This window comes from Ursus americanus, chromosome 4 (genome assembly GCF_024610735.1).
Source record: "Ursus americanus isolate L20-20 chromosome 4, mUrsAme1.1.p, whole genome shotgun sequence".
NCBI lineage: Eukaryota > Metazoa > Chordata > Mammalia > Carnivora > Ursidae > Ursus > Ursus americanus.
In genome coordinates this window covers 50,913,899-50,935,732 of record NC_142130.1, presented here as the reverse complement: position 1 = coordinate 50,935,732, position 21,834 = coordinate 50,913,899, and the positions used below count along the sequence as shown (strand labels likewise).

The 21,834-nt window shown below is 34.5% G+C and overlaps 2 pseudogenes; one reads left to right on the top strand and one right to left on the bottom strand.

The window, feature by feature from the left end:
* Window positions 1-2,019: 2,019 nt before the first annotated feature.
* On the top strand, window positions 2,020-2,249 carry LOC123784309 (small nuclear ribonucleoprotein G pseudogene; annotated as a pseudogene).
* Window positions 2,250-10,379: 8,130 nt separating this feature from the next.
* Window positions 10,380-10,933, bottom strand: LOC123784254 (succinate dehydrogenase cytochrome b560 subunit, mitochondrial-like; annotated as a pseudogene).
* Between the last annotated feature and the right edge of the window lie 10,901 nt (window positions 10,934-21,834).

Below are 21,834 nucleotides of genomic sequence, written 5' to 3'. Positions count from 1 at the left end.
TTTTCATTTTCATTTTTCTTTGATGCAGTTGTAAATAATTGGTGATAGCTCAAAAGCATTCTCTATGGAGTCACCTAAATCTAACCCTTGACATTTTATTCTCCCTTAAAGTCGACTTAAAACACTTTAGTAATTTTCCTTTCCTGGACATACTCTATCTGGAGAAATTCTCCTAAATGCTGCTCATTGCTCTCAACACAGTTTTAATTTGTCAGCATTGCACTTGTTTTTGCCTATTCATGTTTTATTCTCTTAAAAGTAAGGATTTTACTGAGTCACCTTCAGAGTGATACAAAATTGAATTGACACGGACATTCCCATGAAGTTTCTCCTGGTCTTTATTGTGACATGGCAAACATTTATGAGACTATTGACTGGAGTTACTAGTTCAATGTGTATTCAAAGTTGAAATACCTCACAAAGAATGAGATCCGTGTTCTTTCACCAGTATAGCAGTTGTCCCTGGGAACCTAGCAGTAACATGATCAAGATAGAGTCTGTATCATAAAGGCAAAAGAAAACAAACCACGTAAGTCAGCAGAATAGCAGAAATTAAGATACTGTTGCATATGCTTTTTGAACACCTGGTAAGGCAAGATACCAAAAGCAAGCATGGATATAAAACCAGTGCAAAACTGGTTTTACCAACCCAGACAATTTGTTTAATCATGATGCATGAGAAGAAACATTACTTACTGTTCTACTGTATACAACTGTCATTGCTATAGATTAGAATAACTAGATTTAGACAAGTTGCTGAGGGATAGACTTAAAATAATCAAGTTTTAATAGCATTTCTATTTTAGAAGGTATTCATAAAAGATATAATCAAGAACATCACTTTTGATTAGCTGGCCCTCAGGAATCCCTACAAAAATTTCATTTTTTAGAAGTTTGTATTTTAATTCCAGTTAGTAATCATATCATGTTATATTAGTTTCAGGTATACAGTATAGTTATTCAACACTTCCATACATCACCCAGGGCTCATCACAAGTACACTTAAACCCATCGCCTATCTCACTCATCCCCCCACCCACCTGCCCTCCAGTAACCATCAGTTTGTTCTCTTAAGAGTCTTTTTCTTGGGGCGCCTGGGTGGCGCAGTTGTTAAGTATCTGCCTTTGGCTCAGGGCGTGATCCCGGCATTCTGGATCGAGCCCCACATCAGGCTCCTCTGCTGGGAGCCTGCTTCTTCCTCTCCCACTCCCCCTGCTTGTGTTCCCTCTCTCACTGACTGTCTCTCTCTCTCTCTGTCAAATAAATAAATAAAATCTTAAAAAAAAAAGTCTGTTTCTTAGTTTGTCTCTCCCTCTCTGTTTTTTTCCCTTTGTTCATTTGTTTTGTTTTGTAAATTCCACATATGAGTGAAATCATGTCTTTCTCTGACTTATTTCACTTAGCATTATACTATTTAGCTTCATCCATGTCATTGCAAATGGCAAGATTTCATTCTTTTTTATGGCTGAATAACATTCCAGTGTGTGTGTGTGTGTGTGTGTGTGTGTGTGTGTGTGTGTACCACATCTTTATCCATTCATCAATCAATGGAAAAAATTCATTTTTAACAGAAATGAAATAGAAGAGAGTGAGTATAAAATAAGGTATGTGTGCAATATAATAAAACTTTGTGTGTGTGTGTGTGTAACAATACATCATTCCTATCAAATTTTTGCCATCTACCTAAGGATGTGAAAGAACTAAGGTTATCATGCATGGTAGGATTTACATGATAAATGCTGGAGACCAAATTCCATTTATTGGGTTAGAATACTCTGTTCAGATATAATTGAAAAACTTTATCTTTCTAGTATCTCCCAAGGGATAAACAGTATGTTGATTTTATCAGCTGAGTCATACTACTTATGACAGTGACAGATGACTTAGCGTGACAGCCATCGCATGCAAATTTCAATTTTTATTTCTTTTTAAGACTTGACACCAAGGGGTCTACTGCAGGAGTAAGAAGGATGACATGAATTCCATTTGGAGGCATCTTTAAGCTTGCCCAGTGACACCATGAGCAAAGGTCACCCTACCAAGTTGGAAAAACTTATGGACAAGAAATTATCACCAAAATTAAATGGTGGCAGACATGTCCAAAGAATATTGCAGGGATTCGATCCCTTTATGAATCTTGTGATAGATGAATGTGTGAAGATGGCAACTAGTGGCCAACAGAACAATATTAGAATGGTGGTTATACAAGAAATAGTATCATGTGGTTAAAAGCCTTGGAACAAGTATAAACAATGGGTGTGTTCACTGGAAGAAATAACTGCTTCCACATGTTCCCTCTTCATAGCAACTGTTTTACTACAGTATAAAAATCAGGTCATGTACATTTTCATATTGAACTTTTTGTTAAACTTTTGTAATAGTAAAAAAAAAAAAATACTTGACACCAAGAAGTGGAGCTTATAAAATGAAGTGTAGAGAGAGCTTAAATTATAAATTAAGTATTCTAAAGGAAAAAACTGTGGACATTTTATAATATAGAGTACAAATGGGGAGAATATAGAGGTTTTTGAAGGTTACGATAAATTTTCAATTTTTTAAAAAGCAAAAATATATTCAGACTGACTTTATCTGTTTCTTGTTAAACCCAGTGGTCTACAAGAAGAATTCTACAGAAAACTGAATTTCAAGGAGGTATAGAGGTTTAGAGTTCAGGAAAGACACAGGCTTAGGTTATTGGCTCCTGACCAATTTTATCAAGAGAATTTCAGCACATGCTCTTGTAATGGATTTGCCAACTACCTCATGATGAAGAATTGGCTGGTGTAGTACAATGGCTTATTGAAGATTCAAGTATGACATTAGTTGGAAAACAATACACTGAAAGGATGAGGATCTTCCTTAGGATACATTTTATGCTTTGAATTAGAGACCATTATATGATACTTTCACTCCCATTGTCAGAATATAGAAACCAGGAAATCAATGAGTGGTCATGGGAGTGGCTTCTCTCACTATTATCCCTAGTAAATTACTCAAAGAAATTTGGTCTTTATCTGGCAACTCTGAGTTCCACTAGTGAAATGGACTTAGTCCTCAAGAAGGGTATGCTTCCTCCAAGGATAGGCAACACTGGTACTATTGAATTGGAAAACAATCTTGCCACCTGACAATTTTGGGCTCCACATCCACTGAACTAACAGGCAAAAAGTTTACTCTAATGGCTGAAGTGATTGACATTGATTATTGATAGGTAATTATTTTGTTTCCACACAGTAGGAACACAGAGAAGTCAATATATTTAAGAGAACAGACTCTTAATATTTCTCTGCTGTAGTAAAGGTAATTAAGAAAAACTAGAGCAGCCAGAGAAAGGAAAACTATTGAGGACTCAAATCCTTCAGAAATGAAGAGTTTGAATCATCACACCTGATTAAAGAACACCAACCATGTTCTGGCTGAAAACACATAAAATACGGAATCTGTAGCAGAAGAACAAATTTGCAGATATCAAATGCAGCATCATGATCAATTACAGAATTGAGAGCTGTGGTAGTTTTGTGTATATATATATTTTTGCTTATTATGTATATATATTTATTTCTATACACATCATCTGTTTTCATCTCTCCCCTCATTACTTTATATATAAGTAATACATTGGAGGTTAGCTTTACATTTTTTTTTCTTTAGGTAACAAATATTCAGTGAAATGGTGACTGGATTTCAGTAGTAATTAATATAGCTAGTGATGGGATACAATGACAACTGGACTTTCTGTCCCCTCATTTTGGGGGAAGATGAGAATTTTGTCCTTTGTACAAAGAATAATTACATCCTTGTTAAGTGAATATGAAATTGTTTTTGCAATTGTTTTTGTTGTTTTCTGGAAATACAAACATTTGTATAAAGGTGTGTATGGAATATGAATAGCTGTCAGTGTAGAATGTGACAGTTATCCATATGCTGACTATTAGCTGCAGATCAACCCTCTCTTCCCTTGTGTTGTTATACTAGACCTAGATATTGTTCTTTGGCCGCACGATGTTGATTAACCTTTGTCTAGAAAGAGATTGCAAAACTAGATCAGCAGGAAGGGGTTGAGCTATTCTACCTTGCAAAGTGGTAGATTGGAATGTGGAATGTGAAAAGTTGTAGTGTTTAACCTCGGAGGCTCCCATGAACCAGATGAAATCCAAACACTTCAGTGGGTTTCTCTGCCATTCAGTGGGCTGCTGTTATAGATGAACTACAGCTCATACACTTTGCAAGTTTCTTCATCACCTGAAGGGTAGATCCACACACTTCAGTTTACTTATCACAGTCTGAGTATTCCTTTCCCCTCCTTTCTCTAAAGAGGTCTTAATCCCAGAGTATGAGTCTGTCCCCTATCATAAGTTTCTAAGAAAGGTCTTATTTCCTTTTCCTCAGCCCTAGAGGGAGAAAGAAATTTATACATTTGTTATTGCTGTACTCCTGCATCTTCTACTTCTGCACATCCTATTTAGTAATCACCTTTTACTAGTTAACAGTTCTTAGTGTTAAATTCTCCATGTTCATATTATTGATATAGTTTCTGTCCTCTGATGTGACCCAGACTAATACAAACATAGTTTTTGTCGTGCCTCTATTTTCTATTTCTCCTGACACTTTGTTGCTTTTCTTCATTCTATTTGTATTATCCCATTTCAATTATTGTCCTTAAGATGAAATTTAAAACTTGAGCAGTAATAATATTTATTGAAGATTGTGTATTTTAACTTTTAAGGCAAGAGAAATTATGGCTTTTTTTTCTCTTAGGAAAAATTGTTTTTTAAAAAAATGTTAGCTGTATCCATTTTCTTATGCTAAGGGAAGCTTTGGCTATTAAGATCTTGAGCCAGTATTGAAGTCCCTCCAATTCAAAGTACTAGCATGCCATGCATATCTAACCACCATCTCTGCAACTCCAGAGGAATTTCATCAGGTATCTTCCTTACAGATAAGACATATAAATGAATGACCATCAAAGTAGGAAACTATTCATATGCTGTTACAAAATAAAGTTTAGCTCAGTGTGATAAATTGTTTATGGGTAAAAGCTGAGGCAAAAATAAATACTAAGCTATAATCAAAATTTAGAATAGGAGGCAAAGGAGGAGGACATTACCTGGTAATGTGTCTTATTATTGTCATCGTGTTCAGCCCATAGAAGAGATCCAAATAACAACTCTAACCCATAAATGTTTTCAGAATCTAAATCCAGAAGAACAAAACTGCCATTGAGTAGTAACTAGTTACTTCACACTCATTGTCTAGGTATCAGATTTAGTTTTGGTTCATACTTCTTTTCTCTATTTATTACCACAATCAGCCAAAATGTTTAGTCTGTCTAAAAATATTGGTATTTCACAATGGAATGATCAAAGCAGAAATATATGCTATATTATGGGAAAGAACCTCCTAAATATGTGAAAGAGAATTTTACGTTCATTGTTGTTTCCATTTGAAGGGGTAAGATAAAGAATTAAGCAAAAATGCATAGATCTTTCAAGTGGAGAGGACATTGTTAATATTGATTTTAACGAATGAAGCTGCCTTTTGATTTGGAATGGTAGGCTTTACATTATGATACAATAAGTAGGAAGCATTTTTAAATCAATTTGACAAGTAACAAACTTTATGAACATTTTAATCACAATAAATATGATAAATCCCTTTTTCCCCTTTATCAAACTAATTAATTTTTAGATTACTGTTTAAATCTCAAGATGAAGATATTTTACTTCCTTTAGATGCAACCAGATGAAGACCTGTGGAACAGATGGAGGGCACAACCTGGAATGGAGCCTTATGGAGACATATCTGTCATTAAATCTCTACAAATCACATTTTACCACTTCATGTGGTGTACACCTGTGGCTGCTTGATTATGTGCTTTGCTGCCACACAAGAGATTCTGTAGCCCTGTAAATGCCTATTTTGTTGTCTTTATAATGTGCCTTAAAACAATAACAAGATAAAGGGACTGGAGTATCATAGGGAGATAATGTCCACAGGAGGTGCATGAGATGCTTTAACAAGACCTCTTCCTGCCAAAATTCCTATGTTTTATATTCTAGCCCTATGTTCCTCAGGGGTGAAAATGGGAGTTTGTCATTTAAGATTGATTTTCTTAGTTTGTTATGACATAAACACACCTGTTCAAAATAACTTTGTGTTGATAGACTAAGGAAAATTTGTTCTAAGTGTTTCTTCTCATAAGCCCTGTATTTTGCCTAGAACAGGAGTTGGTCTTTTGATAACTGATTCTCAAAACAGCAAGTTGTTCGAGGGGTAGAATTTGTAGTATTTTATAAACATAGAGTCTCGGGGCACCTGGGTGGCTCAGTCAGTTAAGCGTCTGCCTTCAGCTCAGGTCATGATCCCAGGGTCCTGAAAACATATAGTCTCAACATACTAATTTAAAATTGAATTTTTGAAAGATCCCGCCCATGCTTTTATGGCTTTTATGTTTTAAGGAGATGTCTTTTATGTTTTAAGGAGAATCTGAACTCTGAAATTAAACATTGTGTATCTATGCATACTCTATGTTACTCATTGTATCTTGTAAATGTAAATGATGGGATTCTTTGTCTACTTTGACTGTATTTTAGGTCAGTGCAACAGTAAATCCTCAATTTATTACCCATGGGAGTAAAAATTGACACTATATAGCAAACTAGGTCCATAGTCTCTGTGAAGTTTTCACAGTATTAAAATAAACTGATTAATGACTTTGCATTTCTAAAATGTAAAAGCAATAGAAAATTAAAAGAAATACAACACTTTTTTTTCAGTTTGAGACACAAAAATGTCTAAAAATGCAACTTATATAAATAACTACAAAAATTTCAAATAAAATTCACAAATAATAGGTCCTAAGGCAGTGGATAGTTTAATATCAAAAAGTAATTTAAGTAAGTTCTATTTCAGTTTGGTGAAGAGATGGATCAATTGAAATACATTTGAAATGTACAAGGAGATCTTGAAGAATTGAAGATTCAGTCTCTTTCTCTTTATGGTTTCAAGATCTCTAATGTCTGCTGATTTCTGTTCTTCAGTCCTCTGTGTATCTGTCTCATTTTTGTTTTTCTTCTACAGATAAACTCTTGGTCCTTCTTGCTCATGGTTTAATTTGTGCCCCCCACCCACTCCCCACATCAAATGGTAGCCTTTGCCCTTGATTCTACATCAACTGCAAGTTTTCTCAATTAATGTAGTTTCTCTTTACCTAAATTAAGTACTCCTAGAAAAGAGAATCTCACTGGTCCAGTTTGGAGAACTAGGATAACAATTTTTACATTGGTCTTCTAGACCATGGCATATATTTTTAAGTGGAAATCAATGATGAAGAAATAATAACAATGTAATTAAGTATGGAAGTTTGGTAAGATACGGCAGGTTAATGGGTTAGATTTGTGACAGCTACTTTGTTTAGTAGAAGGTGAAAACAACTTTTTCATTTACTCTTATAAATGAGCTCTTATTCATTGCTGCCAGACAGATTTCTTTTCTCACCATTGACTCAACATTCCACATTTAATTCTGTTTTCATGCAATTTCTTTCTTCATTTCATACCTCTTTCTGGAAGCTTCTCTAATGAATTTAGAATGTTTTAGTATGTCTGTGACACATAATTAGCATTTTAATATGCCATTCAATTTTCTAATTGTGTCACACGTATTTACTACTTACCGTATATTCATGTGTGAACCTAGTGACGCCTACACACTTGTAGAATTTTTGAAGTTGTATTGTTTCTCATACTTATTTTTCAAAACCCATAGCCACATTATAAAATTCTGTAATTAGAGCCTGATGCTAGTGTCTTGTGACCAAAGGTCAAGCACTATTCTTCAAAGTCCCAGAGGAAGTTTAGGACTGAAACTAAAGCTGTGGTTCAATAAAAAATTGTGGTCAAATTTAAGAAAGTACTACATATTCTGGTCCCAGAATGGTTTCAGAGTATTTACTTCCATTGCTTTGTTGATAAAACATGTGAAGGATTGAAACCGAAAGCACCTAGGATTTATTGAGGGCTCGCATATAAAAATAAATTGATGATGGATGAAAAGCAAACTTCTAACTGAATATTCAACCTTAAATTTTACTTACCTGGGTAGAATCATCTTAACTTCAGACATGCAAAATGTAAATTATTCTGAGGTTAAGTTCTTCACCATCTGTTTTTCAAAAGGAAATGCAGTCATCAGAGATCTTCTCTCTTAAAACCATTAGGCCTCACAAAATCTGGTTGAGTTGCAAAGAAAATAAGGAAAAGACATGAAAGGAGAATATTTTTATTATAACTTGTATAATTTGGGAAATTAATTAGAATATGAATGATTAGAAAGCAAATAGATTTTTCTGAGTAAAAAATAGACTGACAAATATTTCACTGTTCTCTTGTGATGCAATTCAGAAACTAGTGTAACAAAAATTTGAAAAATTTTTAAGAAGTGAAATTCAGATTTTATCCATTTTATTAGATTATAATTGCTCAAATGATAGGTAAGTAAATACAAAAGCAATAAATATTGTCATATTACTGCTTTTCTTTTTTTTAAAAAAAGATTTTATTTATTTATTTGACAGAGAGAGACAGCCAGCGAGAGAGGGAACACAGGCAGGGGCAGTGGGAGAGGAAGAAGCAGGCTCCTAGCAGAGAAGCCTGATGTGGGGCTCGATCCCAGAATGCCGGGATCACACCCTGAGCCGAAGGCAGATGCCCAACAACTATGCCCCCCAGGCGCCCCTATAGTACTGCTTTTCTAATAGGAATTCTAGCATTTAAAAAACTACAACATTTGTTTCATAAATGGAATTGTACGCAATGCTACTCAATGTGGAGTCAATAGATCAGCTGCCAGACCATGAGCTAATTGTTACTATACCAGAATGGAGAAAAAAAACAAATGCACTGCCTTCATTAAGAAAGTGTTGCTATAAAAAATCATTGTGAGCTTAATAATAGAGATGATTTTCTTTTTGTCACAAAACCCTTCATCAAATTGTAGATGATCTCTTCGTACTTAATTTTGTCGATGATGAATAATAACTATATATAAGTGAACACCTAAATTGTATATCTTTTTGTACAATTTGTAGTAAGGCAGATATAAAAAGCAGCACAGCTTTCCTTGTATATTCAAAATCTCTATAGTTTTTTCTTATGGATCAGAATTACTATATCAGAGAATGTATGTTGCCTACGTTTTGAAAGACAGTTTTACTGGATATAGAATTTTTGATTGACTTTTTTTCCTTTTCAGCATTTTGTCATTCCATTGCTACCTGTCCTTTCTTTTTTCTGATGAGAAGTCAATGGTAAGTCATATTATTGCTATTATTCCATAAATGGCAGAATCATCTTTCCCTTATACCTTTAATAATCTCTTTGTCTTCTAGCAGTTTGTTATTGTTGTTCTGGCTATTGATGTATTTTTGTTTCTCATACATGAAGTTAAATAGAATCAAATTTGTAAAATGTTTAACCATGAATTCTTCAAAGTTTTTTTTTTTTTTGTATTTTTTCTTCTCTCTCTCCTTGAGAAATTCATTACACATTCATTAGTATGCTTGATGTCCCACATATCTCTGTTCATTTTTAGTTAATGTGTTTTTTTTTTGGCAATCTGTTCTTTATATTGGATAATTTCTATTGATCTTTTTTGTTTGTTTGTTTTTTGTTTTGTTTTTAAAGTCAAAATGACTGTTTTAATTCAGTTTCAGAAAAAGGTCTCACATGAATTTGGATTAGAAAAAAGACTTGTTTTTCCAGAAATGCAGGGAAAAGAAATAACCCTTAATAGGTTCAATGATAATTTTCTGCATCTTCCTTTTGCCTTGAAAGCTATATCTTCTCCCCAGAGCACCTACTTCAAGAATCACCTGACTCTGTTTATCTTCCTCTAGCTGGAACAGGCTAATTCCCCTCCACCCCTGTCCCTCTTCTTTCAGTCATACTGTGAGTTCTAAAAACCCTGGGCTCTGACCCATAAACAGAACTGCCCTTTAAGCTAACAACTCATAGGCAGTGGCACCCAAAGCCCCACTCCCAGTTCCCATGGCAGAGGCCACAGAGCTAGCATTGTTTCCAATGTCTCAGGCCAAAAGCCGACCATCAGCACAAATCAAGGCCTTATACGGAGAGAGAATGAGGGCTCGTAGGCCCAGAGTAGGCTGCAAGCTGGGGCAGGAAAAGAGAATTTTTGAGACATTCCATCTTTAGAAATAAGGGGAAAATGGATCCTTTTCCACTGCTATGATTCTATTAGCTACTCTACTGCTACTGAGCTCCAAGGTGACGTGCAAGCACAAAAGGGTCTGAATAAATCAGGAGAACTTTGCCCTGCCTGGAAAAGGGAATAGAACATAGGAAGATAGGTCAATGAATCATTTATAGGAAGACAGTGATGGGAACTTCAGCTCTTAATGTGGCTGTCAGCCCTGCAGAGGGCAATCCAGTAAGAACCAAGACAACCTCTCCAGACTTGTATAGCTGGAGAAGCTTCAGGCCTTTCCCTAGGTCCCACATCAAGTGTCAGATCCCATTCCAGGTGTCATACATGAGAGGGAAGACAAGTGCAAATTTGGCTGTGTAGATCAATGATCTCCCCAGACACAGGGACTTTACAAGTTCCGAATGAGATTGAAAGTTTCCAGGAGCCAAGGGGGCCAACAAGCCAAAAAGAGAGACCCCTGTACTCAAGGCCATACCAGTACCACAGTGGCAAATGGATATTTCCATGGGAAGAGATCAACTGTAGATAGTGATATGCAGAGACAGAGGACAATTTAAACTAGTATTTTTTTTTTTTTTTTTTTACAGAACCTCTCAATCTCTTCCTTGGCTATAGTTCCCAAAGGAACAGCATTTCTGATACAGAGCCTAGGACTAAGATGGGCAGAGAGGCAATGACAGCCGACATGTCTCAATAAAAGCACAGTCATCTTGTCTACTGATCTACTTTTAAGTTAACTGATTTGTGCTTTTGCATTTCTGTTCTGCTTTTAAGTACATCTAGTCAGTGTTTTTCCGTTATATTGGTTATTGCATACTTAAATTCTAGAATTTTCTTTCTTTATATAGTTTATGTTTCTCTACTGGAAGTCCTTTTGACAAACCACTGCAATCATATTTTTCTTTAGCTCCTTAAATATAGTTTTCTTTAATTCCTTTAACATATTTATAAAAACATCTATGAAGCCCACTAAATCCAACATATGGATCCACTTAGAGACATTTTCTACTGACTGCTTTTTTCTTGAGTGTGGGTCGACTTTTCTCTGTCTTTGTATGCCTTGTAATTTTTGTTGTTGCTGTTGAAAATTGGACATATTAGATAGTATAATGTAAAAACTTCAAATTCTTTTTTTTTCTTACCTGAAGTTTTATTTTTTATTTTATTTTTTTGTAACTTAAATTTATGGACTCTTTCCCCACATGGTATGCAGGTATTAATGTCACTGATCATTTTTTGTTATTATTATTTTTACACTGGTTAGTTAAAAGTTGCCCCAGTGTCTGAATTGATTAGTTGTCAGATAGCTGAGTATTTCCCACCCTCAAACGTCTTAAGATTGTAAGGCTTCCTTTTTTGACAGAAGATTTTTATGTGGATTGGAGAGAGTGTTCCTGTGATCAGTTAATTTTCAAGTCTGCCTAGAGGCTTTTACTTTTTTCTGTGTTCTCTTGGGTTTTCCCTGTTTGTGTGCAAAGTTCCCAAATTAGTGAGAGATGTATGCAGAACTTTCTCAGTGCTTCTTTAGTTTTCTTATTTTTACTATGTCTCCATTAATTTTTTGTTTTTGTTTTGTTTTGTTTTTGCCACTCAGGACATAGGGATTTATGTTTTACCATGTGCCACTTACTGAGATTGAAAATATGGAAAACAGAGTTATGTAACCCTTAACAGATGTTTTGATATTATTAAAGAACCAAACTCATATCTGAGTTCTTTAGGTCAGTAACAGTCTCATTTTACTTTCAAATTTTAAGGACATTTAGTGGGGTGGGGGGAGGCGGGGAAGACATGATTAGATTGGAATAGTCTGAGCCTTGATTCTGAAAGAGCTAAATTTGCATCTTGGCTGCCACGCTTACTTAATGTAGGAAAACTTTCTCCTGGCTCCAGTTTCTTTTTGCTTATGTCAGTGATTTACAAAGTCTGAATGTTAGGTTATAAATGAGGTTTAAATTAAATGATTTAAGTAAAGCAATTATCAGATTTCTAAGAAAAAAATCCTACCCCCATTTGACACATTATCATGAATAAGCATATGAATTTGCTGATTCCATTTAGAGTGCAGGTTCACTAAATTATGTAAATAGATTACATAAAATTTTTATCAGCATGGTACAGCCATTAGTAGCTTTCTGGTTTACCTCTTCCCAGTCTTTTTTTCTAGGTATCTCTTGACATCAAGAACTAAGGGTTCTTCATTCTCCCATGGCTATTTACATTCAAGAAGTTCCCATATTAATGAGACTAGGGAAACACTCTCCATGTTTCTTTAACTTAGGAATCACCTAGAGAATTGTTAAAATGTTACTACATTATCTCCAGTTCCTTGGGGGTCAGTTTAGTCTAATTAGTCTCTTGCAAGGCCCCTGAATGACACATCTCCTAAAAGATTATTGGCTTCTTACTGGACCTCTTCATGAGACAAACTAAGCTCCAATGATTTCTTTTCTAGGATGCAGCCATAAGGTCATTTGCATAGTATTTGCTTTTGACTTTATGTCTTAAAGACAGTTCTGTCTGAGAGATTAAAGATACAATTCTCTCCATTGGTTGAGTTGTATTTTTTTTTAATTTAATATAAGTGAAGTAAAATTGCTACTGAAGCAATTATTGAAGGATCTCATTGCTGTTATGTCTTAATAGCTTTCCCTAATTCCATGAGAAGTCTATACTTTCCTCCTCCTTCCATATTTAACAAATCATTCTTTCTGGGAGTTTTTCCTTTTGTGTGTCCTACCTATGAAGCTTCAGAACCTTTTTCAATTGCTGTATTGAGTTTTGATTTTAAGTACTTACTGGAGAAATATACTAAGTATCTAAACAAACACTGGATTTCCATTGATATACCTCAATGTCTCTATAAAGACCACAGGCAGCTTTTGAATGTGTCTTCTAAATTGTGTGACATTGTTAATTCTTTGTCTTAAAAGTTTATCCTCTTTGATGAAAGAAATATACAATAAAAGAAAACACAAGCCCTGGTGTGAGATTTCATTTTTTGAAAAGCAAATTTCATTTTTTAAAGATTTTTTTTTTTTTAGATTTTTTAAAGATTTATTTATTTATTTGAGAGAGAGAGAGAGTACCCAAGGGGTGGGGCAGAAAGAGAGAGAATCTCAAGCAAACTCTGAACTGAGCATGGAGTTCATTGTGGCCCTGAGATCACGACCTGAGCTGAAACCAAGAGTTGGTCCTCAGCCGACTGCACCACCCAGGTGCCCTGCAAATTCCATTTTAAAAACTTGATTGCAAAGACTAATTAAAGTCTTAAAACAATACTTTGTTATTTTTTTAAGAAGCGTGTTCAATAATAAATATGTTAATATTTAATTATAATAGATAATATATATTAAAAACTTATTCAGTGTCAGGGTCTTTATATTCACCATTTAATTAAATCCTCAAACACCTCTATAAGGTAGATAGTCCTATGTTTTGAGCATGGCCACTAAGATTTAGACAGATTAAGTAACTTACCTAAAGCAACAGAGTTCAGTATTTAAACATAGGCAGTCTGATTCCTGAGTCTATACTGTTAAATTTGAAGCAATGCTATCTCCCCACTTCGGGCTCATATTTCTGAGATAGTACATTTTAAAATAATACTAATACAACAGTTATTACATACAGTCCCAAATTATCTTTTGGGGAGAAAGTTATGGATCTGTTTTTGCTGGAATTATTCCAATTATGTAAAAATTCCAGAGTTTATCTGGATCTTCCATTGGTCTTGTCCATACTGGACATGGCAATACTCACAAGGTTCCGGACAGGTAGAAAGATACTGGACTAAAAATCTGAAGATTTGAATTCTGATTCTTTCCTTTCATTAACTTTTCTAGAACCTTGGATATAAATCTTTGAACATGCTAAATTGTAAAATAAAGGTAATATCTTCTATTTCATATCTACTTCACAGAGAGGTAGCAAAGTAAAATTATTTATGCTAAGGTTTTAGAGAAAGACACTGTCAGACAAATTTATTGGTCTTTCAACAGTATGATTAACGTAGAGACACTACTCCCTTGAGAAAACTAATATTTTGATCAGTATGTTTAGCTCCTGAGGGTGAAATCCTGGTTTTAGAATTTATTTTTGTCAATATCTTTCCTTTAATACCAAATTTATCTATGGATCAGTTATCATTTATTAATTTTGAGGAACTGAAGAAAAATGAAAATCAAAAGAAAATAATAATTATTTTTATTATGTTCAATGTGTGCTGAGCACTTCATATAAATCATTTATGTGAATTTTCTCATCTAGGAGATAACAACTTAACATAAGAACTTGGTCAAGAGAGGTTCCTCAACCTGTCCAAAGTCACATAGTTAGCAAGTCTTAGAACTAGAACTTAAATCTACTAGTCTCATTTTGCAGTCTTTTTAATGTAGAACCCAAGGATTATTAAAGGGCATTGCTACTTCTTGAAAGAGAAACTAGTTGAAAATCAATTCTGACAAAAGTAAAAGTAGCAAAGGGTCAGTGGACAACGGCAGTTTACTACTCCGTAAGTCAGCATTCCCATTTTGCTTTTACTTTTGGTTCATACTGGTTTCTTATTATTCTTAAACCTGACAAGTTGGCAGGACTTGTACCTTCTTTCATTTAAAGCTCACTGGTATGCAGTCTTGCTTTATATAAGATACAGTTTTCCCAATAGTATGTTTGGTCTTCGTTAACTCCCAGTTGAATAACTAGTACATGACACTTTTCTTGAAAAATCTCCATACGTTTCACACTGTACAAAGTACAACAGCTTAACTATTAACTTTGACATTTGCAGTGCTGGGACATTTTGCTCTACACATGTAATCTGGCTTCAGTATAATTTACAATGATCTTTTTCTCAATTCTTTCAATTCTGCTTTTGTTGTACTGAGCTCTTCATTACCTTTCTCTTCATCATATTTGGTTTTTGTCTCCTTTCTACCTATCATATCTTACACATATAGCCTAGTATAGGACAGAGGTTAAGGATCTGGCCTCAGGTGTTGGACCACTAGCCTCCAAATCTCAGTTCCATCTTTCTAATTAGAGAAATATTTTGCTTTCTGGTTTTGGAAAAGCTGCTAAATCTCTCTCTTTCTTTCTGTCTCTCTCATCTTTCTCTCTTCTCTTTCCTCTCTCTTTTCGTTTCTATCTCTCTTTCAGCTTTACTTTCTTTTATTTCTAATGATTATCGTGAGTTTCAACAAATGTGGCATATCACAGTTTTCTATAAACATCAGGTCTTGTAAATGGTTTGCTCAATTCTGACCTCCTCAGTGAAAGTGACCATTTATTATCTGCACCAATCATTGAGCACACAACTATAGATTGTCTGAGATTTTAATTTGTAACAAGTAGAAGTGCCATTGCTTAAATGTTTTCAGTCAGTAAACTCATCATATCAGGTAATAGACTATTCTATTTTTAGATACTTCCAATGGTTAGAAATTCATTTTTTATAGTTAAAAAATGAGTTTTTATTTTAATTTCAACTTTGTATATTTTGGAATTAAATAAACAATTCTAATTCATCTTTTAGAAAACGTTCCTGCAAGTGATTACCATCTTCTTTTTTTCTTTTTCACATTAAACACTCTCATCCCTTTAACCAGCGTAGTTGGGGTCCCACAGCAAATAATGACCAGTAGGTTTAGAAAAGTTTATGTAGTTTCAAAAAATGCAAGGTTTGCTCCCAGTAAATATACTAAAATAGGCTTAATCTTTAAATATTACAACAAATGAAACAGGTAAAATTTAATATTAAAAATTGGAATTTTCTTTGTTTAATGTTCCTACTAATAATTAATTGTCCAAGTATTGTGTGTTTTATGTAACTTTTATTTCAAAGGGAGTGGAGTTATATTTTCCACTGGAAACTAGGGTGATTATTTTTATTAGTATTATTGTATTAATATTATTATTTACCCAGTGATTATACAAAAGGAAAAAAAAGAGAAAGCATGAATACTCTTTTAATTTTTGTTCATTATGCATATTTGTCTTTGTTATTATATGCAACTAATCTTGCTAAAGAATTTGGTCTAAGAATTGTCACAAGTACACTCACACAACTTATTATATACATATTCTTTCTTCCACCTAAGTTATCAGCCCATTGAAGAAACTTCCTTTGTTATTTGTCTTTCTATCCTATTTAGCTCCTAAACCAAGATGAAATATTTTCTATGAAGCAAAAGTGTGCCAAGTTTTGTCCATGAAGACCTCTGTAGGATGAAAGGATTATTTGTTAAAGATCTACAACTGCTCTCAAATAGCTTGTAAATTACTTAAAAGAGAAAAATATTTTTTAAAATTAGAAAATAACAAGTTCTAAGTAATATGACATAGGTAATAAGTAAAATAGAAGCTTATAAAAGGAAAATCCTAAAGCAGAGTTAAAGATGAAGGTCAGATTTTGAAAGAAAATGAAAATGAGTTTAGGAATAAAAAAAGGAAGTTATTCTGTATGACAGAGTAACACAGAGTAAGTGATGAGTAGAATATGTATAATGTGTTTAGATGTGTAACTGACATAAAAAGAGGAGGTAGTTTGGATAGGTAGAGAAAGGGTAGTTTTCTGAATATTTTGAAATTCAAGAAACATTTATATCTTCCTCAGGACATAATAGTGTGTTACTGTGAGTTATGGGGGTTAGCGCCATGATGCTGGTTGCATTTCGGCCGACTGGTGTGGCAGATGTGTAAAGGAGGGGACAACAAGAAAAAGAAGTAGATTTGGTCCAAGAGACTGAGTAAATAGCTGCTGCAGATATTAGAAATGAAGAGAGTCTAGACTAAGATTGAGGTGTTTCCAAAAATCTCAAATGACTGAATAAGCACATTTGTACATTGGGAGGCGGTGTTAGATTTCTAACACTTTTTTAGAGGTTTTGGTTTCCAAACACTAAATTTTCAAAGCATGGATTTACCATATATGTCTAATAAATCAAATTTGATGCCTTTTTTTTTTTAATCATTCTTAACCAGGCACCCGCTAAAGCAAACAAAAAGGTAATACCAATTAAGGACATTCATATTAACTTTTCTCTTGTAATGTTTAACCCTTAGCTCTGGTTACCTTTAAGTCATCATGCTTTTAACTCATTAAATTGCATTGCGTATTATCAACATTCTTGTTAGTAAATTTGAACTGGTTATTTATATAATTGAGGTTTAACTTTTAGATATTTTAAGAATATGTATTTTTGTTATCGAATTACTTTCAATGTATTTCACATAGAATGCTTCTTTTGTCAAAAGGAGAGGAATAGAGCACAGCTATTATATCTGAGGGCTATAGTTTGAGAAAAAGGGAAGAGAGAAAAACTTTTTCATAATTTGCAGTATCTGAAAATAAGAACTTCCCTAAGAAATTTTGACTTCCCCAATTCTAACAATATTTATTCAGTTGTAAAAACTTGGTTGAAATCCTTTTGTGAAGGAGGGGTAATTAAAATTTAGGATTAAACCAGATGCCTATTGAGATGAAAGCCATATGATAACTATGCCTTGACATGAACAGGGAGGGTAAATTAGAGGTGAATTTCCAGGGCTTCCTGAAACTTGTTTCTCTGCCTTTCAAGGATCTTTCCTGTAATTAGGTCTATGATTTATTTAATATACAAAAATGTTGTTATATTTTCCCAACTCACTATCTTAAGATTAAATTAAATAAAAAGTAGGGGCGCCTGGGTGGCACAGCGGTTGAGCACCTGCCTTCAGCTCAGGGCGTGATCCTGGCGTTATGGGATCGAGCCCCACATCAGACTCCTCTGCTATGAGCCTGCTTCTTCCTCTCCCACTCCCCCTGCTTGTGTTCCCTCTTTCGCTGGCTGTCTCTATCTCTGTCGAATAAATAAATAAAATCTTTAAAAAAAAAATTAAATAAAAAGTATAGTGTTCCTAACCATTCTACAAATGAACACTCTGGTTCAAATAATAATCTATTTGATCTTAGAATTTTGCGATAGTCACATAATAACATACCAATGACTGTCATAGTTGGCTTTGTGGCTTAAATAGCAGAGATTTATTTTCTCCTGTTTTGGAGTCTGATAGAGATCAGGATTCTAGCATAATAGGATTCTGGTGAGAGCTCTTTTCCTGGTTTGCAGACAGTTAACTTCTCCCTGTGTCCTCACCTGACAGAGAGAAGGCACTAGTTTCTCTTCAATTATTTCCTGAAGTCCGTATCTCCACATACTATCACACTGGGGGTTTGGGGTTGAACATACAAATTTTGTAGGGGACACAAGTCAGTCAATAGGATTCTGTCCATGGTCCTCCAGAATTCAACTCTTTCTCACGTGTAAAATACGTTTATTCTATCCCAACATCTCAAAATTTCCTAAGTCAAATCAGTATCAACTCTAAAGTCTGAAGTCCAAAATCTCATCTAAACATCATCTAGGGGCTCCTGGGTGGCTCAGTCGTTAAGCATCTGCCTTCGGCTCAGGGCGTGATCCCGGCATTCTGGGATCAAGCCCCACATCGGGCTCCTCCACTGGGCGCCTGCTTCTTCCTCTCCCACTCCCCCTGCTTGTGTTCCCTCTCTCGCTGGCTGTCTCTATCTCTGTGAAATAAATAAATAAAATCTTTAAAAAAATAAAAATAAAAAAAATAAACATCATCTAAAGAAAATATGAATAAGATTGAGGTATGATTCATCTTGAAGCAAAATTCCACTCCAGCAGAGATAGCATGACCAGTTCTGTGGATGTAGGTCAACATTTTTTTTCCAGTCACCTCTTTCATTGTTCAATGGGTTCATGAACAAAGTGGCTGTGGAGGCAGGGATAGAGGTTATGCATGGATTTAGCAACATTGACTTCTACTCACCATGGCTGGCCTGGCTACAGCCATTGTTCTGACCTTGTTATTATCTTTATTTGAAGATTAAGTGTGGCTTAAGGAGATGTGTATGGGTGCCAAATTGACAAGGGGTGGATTTATGTTGGTTAATTTTATGTGTCAACCTGACTGGATCACAGGGGGCCTAGATATTTGGTTAAACACTATTCTGGATTTGTCTGTGAGGGTGTTTCTGGATAAGATTAACATTTGAATCAGTAGCCTAAGTAAAGCAGATTGCCTTCTCAAGTGTGGGTGGGTCTCGCCCAATCTGATGAATGCCGGAATAGAATAAAAGCTGAGTGAGGTAGAATTCTCTTTCTCTGCCTGACTCTTCTCATTTGCTTGTTCAAGAAATACTTAATTTTTGTTTTCTATGTCTCACGGGCAATTCTAAACATGTGAAAGATAACAAAGTGACAGTTCTGATCTGAGATCTACAGAGTATACATTCTAACAGGGGTGCCAGATTAAACAAACACAGTGATTAAGAGGTTACTTTTCCATGGTAGTAATGATTATAGAGGGCTAGCATCATGGCCTTGCAACCTGTGGCATCATCAGGGACCTGCACTTAGAAGGGCAATGCACTTGGTTTAATGCTCTGCTGTCACTATCTTAAAATTCTTAATAGTTTTTGAATAAGGGGTTTCATGTTTTTATTTTTCACTGGCCTGTGCAAATTATGTAACCAGACTTGGTGTTACAAAGAAAACCAGAGTAGCAAACAGCGATATTCTGGAATGAGGATAGTGAAATTTGGGGAAAACTCTCTGAGGGTGATATTTGAATTCAGGCCTCAACAAGGAGAAGGTACCCACGTGAGCAGAGTATTTCAGACACAGCAACGAGAGAAATAAAGTGTACTGTGAGTTTGCTATTATTGAGTATGAGAAAGCAAGCTGGAATGACTGGATATTGAGGCAGGTGATGGATGGTAGGACATGAGGTGAGACAGATGATAGAGTCTAGCGTATGTGTGATAATTTAGTATAAAAAGGAGTTAGACTTTTTTTATGTGTGCAATAGGCATTAGAATGATCAAGGAAGAGAGACACACAGTAATAATTTGGCCTTTATATTTGATGGTCCTATCATGAGAAAAAGGTCCTATTTCACTGTTATTATAAATATTATTTCCAGGTAAACATAATCAATATATTTATTGAAAGTTGGACATGGTATTGGGACAAGAGAAATTTCAGAGTTAAATAACAGAAATAAATGATCAAATCCTGTCCTATTTTTTATTCCTTTTATTAACTATTAGTCATCAATTTCTAAATCTTTTGTGTGGACTACCTACTTCCTCGAATAGCTCATTCTCAAGACTACATCCAGGACAAGGTAGGAGTTCAGTGCTTCGAATCAGTTGACAGGAGGAAAATATGTACTTGTTAATTCTCTATAACTAATGTACATCCTAATAAAAGATGAGGATTATTGTACCATGCCATTTTTTTCTCCTGAAATGATGCATCAGCATAAGTTAAAAATAAGGATGAATGAAACCAAAGCAGTTCATACTGATTAGGTATAGGTAGACCTTAATTTAATTAGATTCTCTGAATATTTTCTAAAACATCTTCAACTTTTAAAACTCTAGCCATCATAGTACTTAATGTGGCCACATTATTCATTTTGACCATTATTGGTATCATATTCCTCCTGAATTTGAAAATGTTGCTTCTAGTCCCACTATAATAAAGAAGGTGTGCAAAATGATGTATAAAAGCTATAATTCATTCTTTAAAACAACATTTTCAGGCTTCATAAATTTCAAAAAATACACGTATTTCAGTTAGAGCAAAATATTTTCCTAAATACTTTTTATTTCTTCAGATTCATTCATCCCTGGTAATAGCTTAAGCAAAAGACACATGTAAAGAATGTACTTCCCTGAAAAGTAAAGTGCCCTTACATTTTACAATATCAATAAATGGATGGTCAAGTTAGGATTTATTGTGATATTTTTGAAAATTTACTAAGTATCATGGAAAACCACAATTTCGCTAGGAGAAATACATCTTTTCTTGATCATATTTTACTCTTGGTAATTCTTATAGTTCAAGATAAGTATTGTGATGGGTAGTAAGGAGGGCACGTATTGCATGGTGCACTGGGTGTTATACGCAAGTAATGAATCATCGAACTTTACATCAGAAACCAGGGATGTACTGTATGGTGACTAACATAATATAATAAAAAAACATTAAAAAAAAGGTAAGTATTATGTGGCACCATGATTTTATTTTATGTTCTTGACATAAACAGTAATTTTATGATTCCATAATTTGGCCAAATCAAACAGCTTCTTCATTATGTATTCAGTATTAATGTTTTCCTCATCTGGGAAACCAAGACATGAGAGATATAATTATTATTTTGTGTTTATGTAATCTAATGTCTTTCATTCTTGATTTTTATTATATATCTATAGGGATAAAAATCAATCATTACCTATTCCAACAGATTAAAGCCAAATCTCAACACATATTATCTTTGGATTTATATCATCTTTCTCTTGCCCATGAGAAATGTATTCCATAGGGAAAGGGTCAGTGTATTTGAGGGTTAACATAATTCTATCAGATATTCTGAACACTTTAATATAGCTGTGGTCAGCAAAATTAACAGGAAATATGGCTGGACATAGGTAGCCTTATGACTGGAGTCCACATTTCCTGGCTGTTCCTTATACTGTAAACTTTCAGGCACACTAGAGCTTCTAATGTTTGCCCAAGAGTGATGTAGAAATCTAGAGAC